General features: G+C 40.3%; 1 long non-coding RNA gene across 1 annotated transcript; it reads left to right on the forward strand.

Annotated features, from left to right (window-relative positions):
• Window positions 1-228: 228 nt before the first annotated feature.
• On the forward strand, window positions 229-11,605 carry LOC124283775. The gene is made up of 4 exons (XR_006900399.1): window positions 229-300; window positions 826-827; window positions 6,940-6,955; window positions 11,596-11,605. It is a non-coding gene; the product is annotated as an uncharacterized LOC124283775 (long non-coding RNA).
• The last annotated feature ends 1,335 nt before the right edge of the window (window positions 11,606-12,940 follow it).

Below are 12,940 nucleotides of genomic sequence, written 5' to 3' on the forward strand. Positions count from 1 at the left end.
TTCTGGTTCAAATATGAACTTATATTCTCTATACATCACATATCTCGAGGTGTTATTTAAAGTGGAAGTCCAACTTTGAGAAAATTCATTTAGCCATGACGTTTTAAACAATTGTACAAAAGAAAGTTCATCACCATCCAGATACATCCAAAGCCATGAGAAAACAAAATACTTTTGTATGAACGATACCCAACTCTTTTTTCCAATGTCATCAAACTATCTTAAAATGTAATACACTTTCTTGGGTAATCTACACTCGCTCATTTTGAGCAATGTTAGCCAATAACGTAAAAGCTGTAAGTAAGCATTTATATATATTGGATAGCGACCACATTCGCCATATACAATAGTATTAGGAGTTTGTTTTCCTACCCTTAAAAACCGTTTGTAGGCTAGAAGATGCATCTTTTCCTATAATTCATATTGTTTGACTCCCCAAATCTCACAGCCATATACTAATCCCCTGAGAATCAAAGATTTAAAAATATATTTTCGGGTCAATCCAATCGTATTTAGCTTGACAATGATTTCCATCAATGCTCTTTTACCCCGGCTTGCCAAGTCTGAAATGCATTTAGTCATTTTTAAGTTACTTGAAAACCAGGCACCTAAATACTTGTAACTATTTACAGTGGCGATTTGGTTTCCTTTATAAAACCACTTTTCCTTATTCGAAAGAATGACCCCTTTTCTGAACACAATAATTTGTGTGTTATCAAGATTAACAGTTAACCCCAAATTGTCTGAAAACGTTTCAAGAATATTTAACTGGTTTTGAAGGCCGAGAATTGATTCAGATACGAGGATGACATTATCTGCAAATAGAAGTAGGAATAGTTCATATAAATCAGGGAATAATTGCACGCCGTGACTACCACATTCATTTACAGAGTTTGACAGTTCACTGATGAATAATGAGAATAACAACGGGCTTAGAATGCATCCAAAACCAAAGTTTTTTTCTTTTCACATAATCAAACGCCTTTCTGAAATCTATGAAGGCGATATAAAGCTTTTTTCGTTTTTTCATAAAGCATTTTTCGACAATAGAATTTAGCGTGAATATGTGATCTGTGGTTGAATAACCAGATCGGAAGCCTGCCTGTGTTTCTGGAACTTTATCTTTTAGCTCTGTCCAGACTTTCAGTCTATTATTGAGCACACCAGTATAGATTTTGCTCAAGACGCTTAACAATGATATGCCCCTGTAGTTGTCTGGGTTATTTCTATCACCTTTTTGTGTATTGGGACAATGATAGACTTTGTCCAGCTTGTAGGAAATTTTCCCGAATCATATATTTTATTGAAAAGTGTAGCGAGAAAAGGCATGAAATATGAGGAAGTGGTTTTGATAATTTCAATTTGTATTATATCTGTGCCAGCTGCCTTACCATTATCTATATGTTTTATAGCATCACTAACTTCAGACGAAGTAATATGTGATTCTAGGATAAGTGAATCAACTTCATCTAAGTCTGGTTCTTCCGTAGAGCCAAAGTGGTCAATCATTGGTGCATCATAAGTTGCAAACAGGCTACTAAAGTGGTTAAACCATGCATCATTACTGATATTCGGACGAGGTCGGTGCAAAGGAGATATACCTCTGAGGATACGCCAACACGTCTTTGGGTTACTGGTTGCTTGCTTTAATGCTTCAGCTTTGTTGCGCTCATACGAGAGCTTTGTGCGCTTACAGATACCCTTATATAAATTCCTCTGTTTGCAATAACTACGTCGGTTTTCCTCAGATATATTTCTTTGGAATCGAGGCAAGGCTTTGCGAGTGAAGTATTTTTTACTTTTACAATATTTATCAAAAACCCATTTGAAATACACTTTTTGTTACGTTTTTTTCATACAGTCCGCTGCACCAAGTACTGTTTGTACAAACAAGTCTAGAGCGTGGTCAACATCTGTATCAACTAATCTCGTTGCTTCAACAAAGGTGTCAGCAAGCTGGTTTATGCTGTCGGTGTACACGTCTGACTTAGTATTGATCCATACAATTCTGTCAGAGCAGTTTCTGTCAGTATTATCATTATTTTCTAGCTGGTGGCTTTGCTCATAAAGTTTAAGTTTTGCCGTTAATGGCATATGATCTGATTTTACTCGGGCCTCTACATGAAACGATTCAATCAGTTCAAACGCATCAATATTGGCAATGCAATAATCATTTACCAAAGAACCCTGGCTAGATATGAACGTAAACTCGCCAATTTTATCTCCTTGCACACGACCATTTAAAATATACAACTTGTACGTATAACACATTTCCATTAGCATTCTACCAATCTATCGATTGACTTATCACAAAATTGTCTGCAGAGGCACTAACAATTCGTCAGAAAACACACCTCCCAGAAAGTTCGGTTGTGGTTCAGGTGGTTCATTGCCTGTCCCAACCCTGGAGTTCAGATCACCGGTGATAACTATATGACAGTCAGAAAGCATATCCAGGTTTTCTGAGAACCACTGATCAAGTAGTTCTATACTTGTTGGTTTCCCACACCTAGTATGTCGACCCCTCGGGTGGTATGTAGAGACCTATCGTCACCTGAGAACCAGAGTGTTCTATCTCCACTTTTTGGAAAATGAGTTAAGATTTTCTGGGTAATTCTCATGGTGTATTCTATCTCCAAATAAAATTTTGTAGCTGTATTTAGCTTAGAAAGTGGTTTTCAGACAATTAACATCAGTTCTATCTCCACAAATTAAAAAGGTTTTCAGTTCCATACTGTTCTATGTCCCTAACTAATCAAAACGGTCGATTTGTTCACATGACTTTGAGATAGGACAATCTGGACCTGAACTTTCGTCGGATGTCACATGGAAATGGTGAGTATTTATCTTCACTTTTTCATTGTAACTCTTGTTTTCTCGAATGGATGCAAGTGTACAGTAAGTGATAATTAACCCTTGACATCCCAATATATTAATTTGAAATGTAACAATTGATAATTTTGGAGTAAAGGCACTATTTGAAGTTTGACATGGAGTATGTCATGTTTTCCTACTATGTTTGTTGGACATAAAACGTTTTTCAATATCACATATTTTTCATCTTTTCAGTGTTCCTGATGCAGTGAAATGTTACCAAGGTTACCTGAGGAAATCATCATTGGCATTCTAAGCTATGTACCTTTCAAAGAAATACTATTGAATGTGTGCCAATACTGCATCATCTTATCCTGAATTCACAAAAGATTTGGAAAGACACAGAATTCTATGGCCTGAAATTAACATTTAAACAGTTGCATGGTCTCCTCTCTCGGTCCCATTACTTTTGGTATTTACAGATACCTTTTACGGAAGTTGAAGGCCCAGTGTCCGGCACTTATTATATTTTCATAACAGGATTTCTTCAAGCTGACAAACTACGATGGTTAAACATAAGAGAGATGAACGTTTCTACTCTTGGATTTCTACTCTTGGAGTTTGCCCAAACTTGAACTGTTTAATGATGAACACTGCAAATATCTATGTGATGAAGATTTTATCATCATCAAAGCATGTGAAAACCTGGAACATCTGAATGTGAGCTTCACTCATGTCAGTCCGAACACCTTAACAGAAATATTTCAAAAGACAAAGAGTTGTTTCAATTTGGAAGCATTTGGAGTCAAATTCAATTTGGATAACTGCATTGAATTGTTAAGCATTGCTTATTTCTATTCCCTGACATTTTTTGGCCTGAGTCTGGACGATTCCTTCAGTGAAGCGGACTTTAATTACTATATTGAACAGAAATTTGTTGATTGCCAATACATGTCTGAAATTCTTGAACTGGATCAAGTTCTAGCGTTGGTAACAGAAAATGAAGATCATGATTCTGATGATAATGATAATGTTTATAAGGTACAACCGGTCATTAATATGGGCAATGTTGGCAATGCAGTGTCTTCTGATGAGACCAAGAATGCATGTAATCCATCAATCCAAACAAAAGAAATTCACGTTTCTCAAATTGTTGAAGTTTCGACTCCACACATAAATGAATCAAATCCTGCAGATCATGAAGAGTTGATTGAGCCCTCAAGATCCCGACAACGTTTCACTTGTCCTAGAGCGAATATATCAAGCTTCTTTTACCGCAGAAAACTTGCTGTGTACAACCTTACGGCACATAGTACGATAGGACCTACTGCATACTGTGCAGTTTGGCATGAGAAACTCGCAGGAAAAGGAACCAATGAAATAGCAAGTGCTCTTTGTGCTATTCTTGCTGAACTCAGTCGTGTCTCATTTTGTCCTCAAAAACAGGATATGAGGAGGATGTCGTCTCCACCTAGAGGAGTTTGTGTTGAAAATTGGCCGACAGTCAAACCCTGTCCCACAAAACATGAACTGCCCAAGGACAAAGCTGCAGACCTCAGATCTATGTTGAAATTCATAACCTCAACAGATCTCATAAGATAAATTCATTCAAAAACATGTTTGATGTTCATGCTTTAGGGACATGTCTGGTATGTCTTGTAACTCAATGGTAAAGTCTTTTAAACCTGTTTCAAGTTTTGAAGTTGTTTAAGAGATTGTTTGTTTTTGATATCACAAAACTGAGTGTCCTTACTTAAACAATACAACAGTGATTCATGACATCAATTTGTGTCTGATGTGTTTAGTGAGTTCATTGTTCTAGTTCCATACGGCAAAGTACTTTATACCTGTTCCAAGTTTTGAAACTTTTAAGAGATTATTTGATGTTGATTTATTAGGGATAGCTCTTATCATAAACACATGGCTACATCCAATTAATCAATAAGATGATAATCAGCACATCCAGTCTGAATTATACATTACAATCTAAGTTTGATTCTCAATATCAATATTTTTACTTTGCTGTACTAGTTCTTGACTGTTCATAATTGTTTGACGTTTGCTAAATGTTCCCTGTTCACCGAGTTCTTATATATTCCTATATGTTTAAAGGAAATCACCATAAAATATCAATGACCAGTATACTTTTGGTTTAAATAGCTTGTCGGTTTCAGGCCTATGCACTCATGCATGGAAATCAGAAAAATAGCATTACTGAAAGTGTTGTTTTGAAAATAAAGGTATTTTCCTAATTCTTGTCTTATTTCTGTGTTTTTTTTAATAAGAAAATTCAAAATATTAAGATATATACGTACATTTTCGGAGCTATTTCAGTATTTTATGGATATAGGACACTTTGGAACTGAACAAAACAGCGTTTGATTTTAGATATTTGTTCTATTTCCAAACACCTTTTTCTTATTTATAGGTTAAATCTAAATTTGGGATCATTAAAACATGGTTGTATAATTTCACAATCACAACATGCACCTACATGCAAAGTTACAAACAGTTTCCTTGGGAAATATTCATTTTACACATACTTCAATCTTTGGGACTCCGTATCTCGAAACCAAGTTTTGGTGAGATAGAACACTCTGGTTCTCAGGCGACGCTATGATAATAACATCTTTTTTACTTTGCAATATCTGTTTTGAAATACGAAAGGCAATTAGATTATCGATATTCATCTTCAGTAAAGTGCAGAACTGGGATACGCTGTTATGTATGAAAGCAAATACTCCTCCCGACAATCTCCCATACGTGGCCGTTTTCATTGCTTTCGCTATGTATTGTGCAATGATGCTGTCACTAAACGTCTCATACAGAAAAAAATATTTGAAACCTAATCAAATAGGAAATGAAATCTGTATCCTCTAATTTAGAGGCTATACCGTTGATGTTCCAAGAGAGAACCTCTAAAAAATGTGTAAGTGAGTACTCATCTGATATGCTATCAGCTGTTGAGGTAGGTTGCTGCGGGCCTTGACCACCCCCTATTCATCAGGAGTCCTCGTAGGTGGAGCCTGTGCTTCATCCTCTCGACTGCTGTCACGTGAGGGTATTGAAGTAACCTGCTTTGATCGATGTTGGCAGAGATGAATGAGAAAAGGTCAAGAGGTACGTGTTGGTTTCTGTGATGATGCCCTCCTTCTTAAAGGTGTAACGTTTCACTGCTGAAACGCCTTGATCCTGTAATTCTAAGGCAATGTCCTCCTCAGACATATCTGTGAGGCACCGTGTCTTGTCGCGGATGATGCCACGACAAGAGTTCAACGTTCTGTGTATGGAGACAGCAACCTCTATATTTGCAAATGTTTTGATAGATAACAAATTTAGAGATTGTATTCTCCATAAACATTCCACCAAAAGTGAGCCACTACGGAGACGAGTAACATTTTTTACCTCCCCGCAAATACCAGAAATAGCTTTTGAAATGGCAAAAGGGTTGAGTTTAGTTGGAAGAAAATCTGCAGCTTCTATTACCAGAAACCGAGCCCATGAGCAACGTTTTTTTTAATTTGTTCAGTAGAGTGATCTATTTCGTCAAGACGTCTTTTCTTTTCGTGACGAGATGAACCAGCTTGTTGGTGTGCCATGATGAAAGAAAACTAATTCAGCATCTTTGCACCCCACCCACCATGGAGTGTCAACAAGGACGGTGTCAAATAGCATCGGATATTCTAGATTCTGACACCAGGGATACAGGGATGGTATACTCCAGTGAGTATGACACAAATAGCAACATTTGTATATCAAAATATATGCCAGGGTGGTTCTGCCAATGGCAAGAAATTGGATACCTATTGAATTTGGCGGTCAGCATCACCAGATTGGCCCATGAGCCACCGCCTTCTGGCATAGGACACTGGGCAACAAGTACCATATAAAATTAAATGACAACATTCAATAGAAACATAGAAATGTACAGAAATTTAAATTTGAATGTTTCCATGCGCAGGGCATGGCGTGATCAGCTGATTGGTAGAACCGGGCCAGTTCTACCACCCGTCTAGGTGAAGTAAGGGGCGAAGTGGTGTGTTGGGCAAAAGGAACACGGTTCCAGGGGCTCGTAACTCGAAGCAGTCGCTAGATTGTCTTTAATTAAGGATAATCGTTAAGCAGACATTATTTTATGGTTGTGTAACTCGAAGTGTTCCTTAAAGTTAGGACAATCCTTAAAAAGCAAGTTAGCGACTGTGTTTAAGGTGTACCCCTGACCAACCTTTAAGCAGTCTTTAACTGGTCGTAATCCATATCAAAGTTTTAAAATGGCAATTTATCTGTACGTGAGAAATGGGAACAAACGAAGAATCCATAGCATGTCAACCGTGTCTTCCGCGACTTTGAGTGATGGCGAAATACAAGCAAGATTCAGGCTCGACAGACCAAAGATTGTTTAATTGTGTGATTTAATCAGAGATGATGTTGCACGTCCTACATGTCGGTCAAAATCCCTAAGTGTATCACTACAAGCGGTGACAGCGCTTCATTATTTTGCAACTGGGAATTTCTTGTCCATTTATGAAGATGTACAAGGTTTGTAAAAAAATGGCAGCTTCAAGATGTATCCACAACGTCTCAACATCAAACAACGTGTAAACATGCCAATGAGTATTTTCATTGTCCCCAAAGTTGAAAAACAGAAAATGAAAGCTGATTTCAACCAAATAGCTGACTTTCCAAATGTGCTTTGATCTATAGACCGTTCCATAATCCCAATCAAAGCGCCAACAAAAGATGAACATTTGTTTGTGTCTAGGAAAGCATATTATGGCATAAATGTTCAAATTGTGAATTGGGCTCAACTGCAAATCACAAACATATTCTCATATTTGGAATATGTGCAACCTGAACCATTCATTTGAACAAGGCTTGGTGGGAGATGGTTGGTTGCTAGGAAACAGTGGGTACGCATATGCTCCATGGATGATAGCTCCTATACCAAATGGTATAACATCTCTCAGCGTAAAACCCGAAACACAAGTGAAAGGACAACCGGTGTTTGGAAGATGAGATTTCGTTGTCTTCACAAATCTGGAGGAAGCATGGTGTTTAAACCTTCAAAATGTTGCAAAATAATAGTTGCAACGGCAACGCTGCACAATATTTGCAGTGCAAATGGCCTACTACTTCAAGATGAACTTGATGACGATGAAGACGATGACGATGAAGATGAGGATGATGATGACTTCTTGATTCGTTGAAATCAACAAAAAAGAAATGGTTTTGGAGTTCCAAACAATTAAATTGTAGCAATATGTTATAGGAAATGAAAGTTCAACGTGTAAAACAAAATTCAACATGTATAATATTGCGAATAAAAAGACCTGCTTTCAAAATATTTCATTTGTCATGATTTCATTATATGGTTTTAACAGTTGAAATTCTTTTTTCAAAACTGATATTCATGCAAAGTAATGCATGTCACAACAATTTGAAATAAAATAGTAGAACGTTCATGGGGAATCCCAGTGTCTGTAACCTTGCCTTAAGCCGTCTATATTTAGAGTTACTCTTTTTTAAGGAACGCCTAACGAACGCTTATGGATTGTTTAGCGAATGCTTTGCGATACACTACTTAATGTGTTTAACGACGTTACTAAAGCGTTCGTTAACCATGCGTTAGGGCAGATTTAACGACTGCTTCGAGTTACGAGCCCCAGGCTCCCAGTGCCCTCAACCACCAGACTCCCGTCCTCCACCGACACAGAGGCGCAACCCACGGCAAACGGGTTGGTGGACCAAATATACCCCCGGGTCCACAACGGGGGGTTGAAGAGCGCTTAGCGTTACCCAGAACCCACCACAAGGAGGTGGCTCTTCACGGGTGCCTCCCCTACCTTTGCTGGAATATAGCTAAAGCGGCCTAAAACTAAACTCACTACTAGTGTTGACCCTCATTTCTCTCATAGACAGTGGCAGTCACTCCCTTTCGATTATCAGCCATGTTACGAGATATAAAGTTTCCTCAATACTCAAGGCTCCATCTTTATAGAACTATTTCTATTCTACCTTATAGCAAACTTAATTTAAGGACTATATGTTGTTATATTGAATATTGCAGTGATTAGAAACTAACATATACTACTCACACTTTGCTAAGGATAAAAAATTCCCAACTTTACTTAAGCATATTTATAATTTGAAATTGTATATATTAAAAACTGGATCAGTAATAGTATAGTAACCCATTCTTTAGGAAAACATCTAGTTTAATCTAACCTTATGCACTTGATACATGAGTAACCATAAAAATGGTTTTAATGGAACCAATCAACCATTTTGGAAATCATGGAACGAGTCATTTATAAGTATACAACACCTGTCAATAGCAGGTATGGAATCCACAAGATGCAATGACATACTGAAACCTAGGATCCATACTTACAATACGATTAGATATTTAAACCAAATTAGATCCCACATAATCGTTTTCTGTTGAATCAATGATTTGATCCTTAGCAAAGTGTGAATAGTATATTTCGGCCACAAGTCCTCATACTGATAACAAATTAGCAAAATCTTTAAAATGGCAAATGTTTACTTGTCCTAATAGAACCTTAAGTTGGGGAGTTGGGTAAAGACTATAGGACTAGACGCTGAGTGATGATACTTACTAGAATTGTACATGATTTTGAGAACTCTGTTATATTTCAGAAAAGGAGACCATTCAGGCATTTCTACAGATTTCCAAGCACGAATGCTCATGTGTTCAGCTGAGAACAAAAATGATGAACATGCAGAAAATACAGCAGCAAAGGACAAGGAAGAGATGGCACACATTTCAAGAATAAGATTAACTAAAAATATTCAGATGATTTCTAAGGGATGTTACATTTGGGAATTCACTTTCCCAGTAAAGTACAGATACTATAAAGTACAGATACTCATTTCAAATGAGCCCCAGTTAATTCAGTCCCGACTGGCTCAATATGGGATGTGTTTAGATGGTATTCAGACCAGACATCAGGCAAATATCAGTGTAGGAGCCCCAGTTTATTGAGGAGTCAGGAGTCGTCGGGAATAATCCCTACTGGCTCAAAATGGGCTGTTTTTAGATGGTATTCAGACCAGACATCAGGCAAATATCACTGTCGGAGCCCCAAGTTATTGAGGAGTCGTCTGGTATGCCTCAAATTATGATAGGAGAACGGTAATAGTCCAGTAGTGTACCATGTCAACCTGGGATCATTTTCAAGATGGCGTCACTTCCGGTCACGTGACCCAAGATGGCGGCACTTCCAGTAAGGTGAGGTAACTCTGGATCCGGTTCCGGTAAGGCCGCCACTTCCGGTTCCGGTGCGCGCGCGCATCACGAGGACGTCGAATCCGCGCCCAGTGGACGCCCTGTTCAAGATGGCGGTTCATCCGGTGGGATCTCGCGGAATCTCGCGAGAGTAGACGCATTTCAAGATGGCGGACGGACGGAACGGACGGATCCAAGGAGAGAGAGGGAGGGGAGAGAGGGAAGCGAGGGAGGGAGGGTGAGTGGACGATGGCGTGCGGTGACGACGATGTAGGCCTAGATAAGTGTGTTGTTAAAGCTTTTTTTTGTAACTCAGCTTTCTTTTGAGCGGGATGGGTGGCCCTGAAAAGGGCCGTTGGCATTGGCTTGCGAGAGATCTCCGAGGCATGGTATTTATTGTGGTTATGGTGGTCCACTGGAGGAGGTACTGCTGGAATCGTCCATGGCTTGCATGCTCACCTTCCGAAAACAGTTTTTGGAACCCGGAACCATCGCCATCATACCTACTCGAGGTTATCGTCCACAGCGCCGCTACTCTCTTCAGTGTCTCCACTGGCTCACCGGATCATGCATCAACACCCCGACCTGAACATCCAACATGTTCGTAATGGTGGAGAAGTAGGCTTTGACTGTTCTGATGGCACTCACTACATGGTGGATGGCTACGACGCTAGGACACGCACCGTGTATGAATACTTGGGTTGTTTCTGGCATGGATGTACTCGCTGTTACAAGACGGGCCGATGTGAACCCCATGCTAGCTTGGGTACAGCACTTTGGGAATGATACTATCATACGATGTACCGACTGGCTGTGTTACGTTAACATCCCGACATTGACCAAGTGGTGACCCTCTGGGAATATGATTTTCTGAAACCACAGAAAGACAATGGTGACCATTCCTGACCACACTGCAAGGACCCCATGCCTACATGCTTGACCCACTGGATCCCAGAGATGCCTTACTTGGAGGACGTACAAACGCCACCAAGTTGTACTATGAAGCCAAAGAAGATGAAGAAATCAAATATGTAGATGTTTGCTCGCTGTACCCTTACATCTGCAAGTATGGCACTTTCCCCGTGGGACATCCCGTCAACAAAGATCATCCTCCTGTGAGTGACTTGGTTGAGCTCCACGGCCTGATCCAGTGCCGCGTATTGCCACCACCGACCTCTATCATCTTGTTCTTCCTTACCATGTCCAGGGTAATTTGTTATTTCCTCTGTGCCATACTTGTGCTGAAGAGCAGTTGGATGCTTCCTGCCCCCACGGGGATGAAGACCGGGCATGGATCGGTACCTACGTCAGCAAGGAGCTTCAATATGCCGGTCGAGAGTGTGACTATCAAGTGCTTCACGTCTTTGAAGCTTGGCACTTGGACACACTCACCACCCACGACCCTGACACTCAAGAGGGAGGGTTGTTTGCCAAGTATGTAGACAATTTCGTCAAGATCAAGCAAGAGGCCAGTGGATATCCAGAAGGCTGTCCAGACCCAGACGCCCACATCAACGAGATTTAGCAAAAAGAAGGTGTCACCTTGGATCCCGCTCACATTCGCAAAAACCCTGGACTACGTGCCTTGGCAAAAGCCTGCCTGAACAACCACTTGGGCAAGTTTGGTCATCACGTTGGGTTTGCCAAGACGGAATACATCAGTTCCCCACAGAGCTAGTTTACCCTCCTCCGGGATGAGCGATGTGTTGTGAAAGCCATAAACATCATCAATGAAGACCTCATCTGTGTCACTCATGAACCTCAGACAGAATTTCAAGACCCCCATCCAGCCCACAATGTGGCCATTGCAGCCTGGGTGACAGCACAGGCACGTCTCAAGCTGTATTCTTATTTGGATCGTCGTGTACTCTATTTTGATACGGACAGTATCATCTACATCCACCGTCCACTAAGTTACAACCCTCCACTGGAAGATACCTTGGGGGAGCTGACTGATGAACCGGGAGGGAACAACAGCATTGAAACCTTTGTCTCAGCAGGACCCAAGAAATATGCCTACAAGCTGCGTCATCCTCAATATGACAACAGTGTGGGCATCAGCAAACTCCGAGGATTTAGTCGGAATCACAGGGCGAGCCAACATGTCAACTTTGACAGCATGAAGAACCTCGTCTGTCAGAGGGATCAAGCCAGCATCACTGTACCGTACCCACACCGCATCGGAGGACTTCGTCAGGGCAGCACGTTGCTGTCCAAGGACACCACCAAAAGCTATCGCTTGGTCTACACCAAACGACGAGTCCAGTACAATCCACAAGGAGTCCCCAGGGAAACTCTCCCCTATGGCTATGAAAAGTGACCTTGGAACAAATACCTATGAACTTTTATTGTACCACATGACATGCACTGCTGATGTGTTGTTGATCTACTGATGATGTTTGATGCAATAAAATGTTATTTAAAATTAAATGTGTTACAATGTACATGTACCTGTTAGGCTCAGACCTGGTGGATGATATTTGGTCACGTCATTGCAATGTAGCAAAAGGGAAGAGAAGGGAGAGCAGAGTTATGCTGCGCTCATAACCCAGAGGCCCGTGGATCAAAACCACGCTCTGCTAACTACAATGTATTTCTTTTCTTTCTACTTTGCGAGTACAGCCCCTGATGTTGCTCTTTATGGTTGACGTCATCCATTGACGACTCAAGTGACGTCATCACGACACTGTGTATATAAAGAGCAGTTTCTGTCAGAGTCGTTACGCTACAGGTTTTGTCGTCTAAGAAAATGATGGAACCCGTTCACCATGATATACTTAGGACGAATCGTTGTGGCCTAGTGGTAGCTATAAAGCAGGTTGAAGCCGCGGTCAACAAACTGGTGGAGTTTAAAGTCCTAACCTGTTTCATGTAGGC

Source organism: Haliotis rubra, unplaced genomic scaffold (assembly GCF_003918875.1).
Source record: "Haliotis rubra isolate DU_JTF1 unplaced genomic scaffold, ASM391887v1 Scf320, whole genome shotgun sequence".
NCBI lineage: Eukaryota > Metazoa > Mollusca > Gastropoda > Lepetellida > Haliotidae > Haliotis > Haliotis rubra.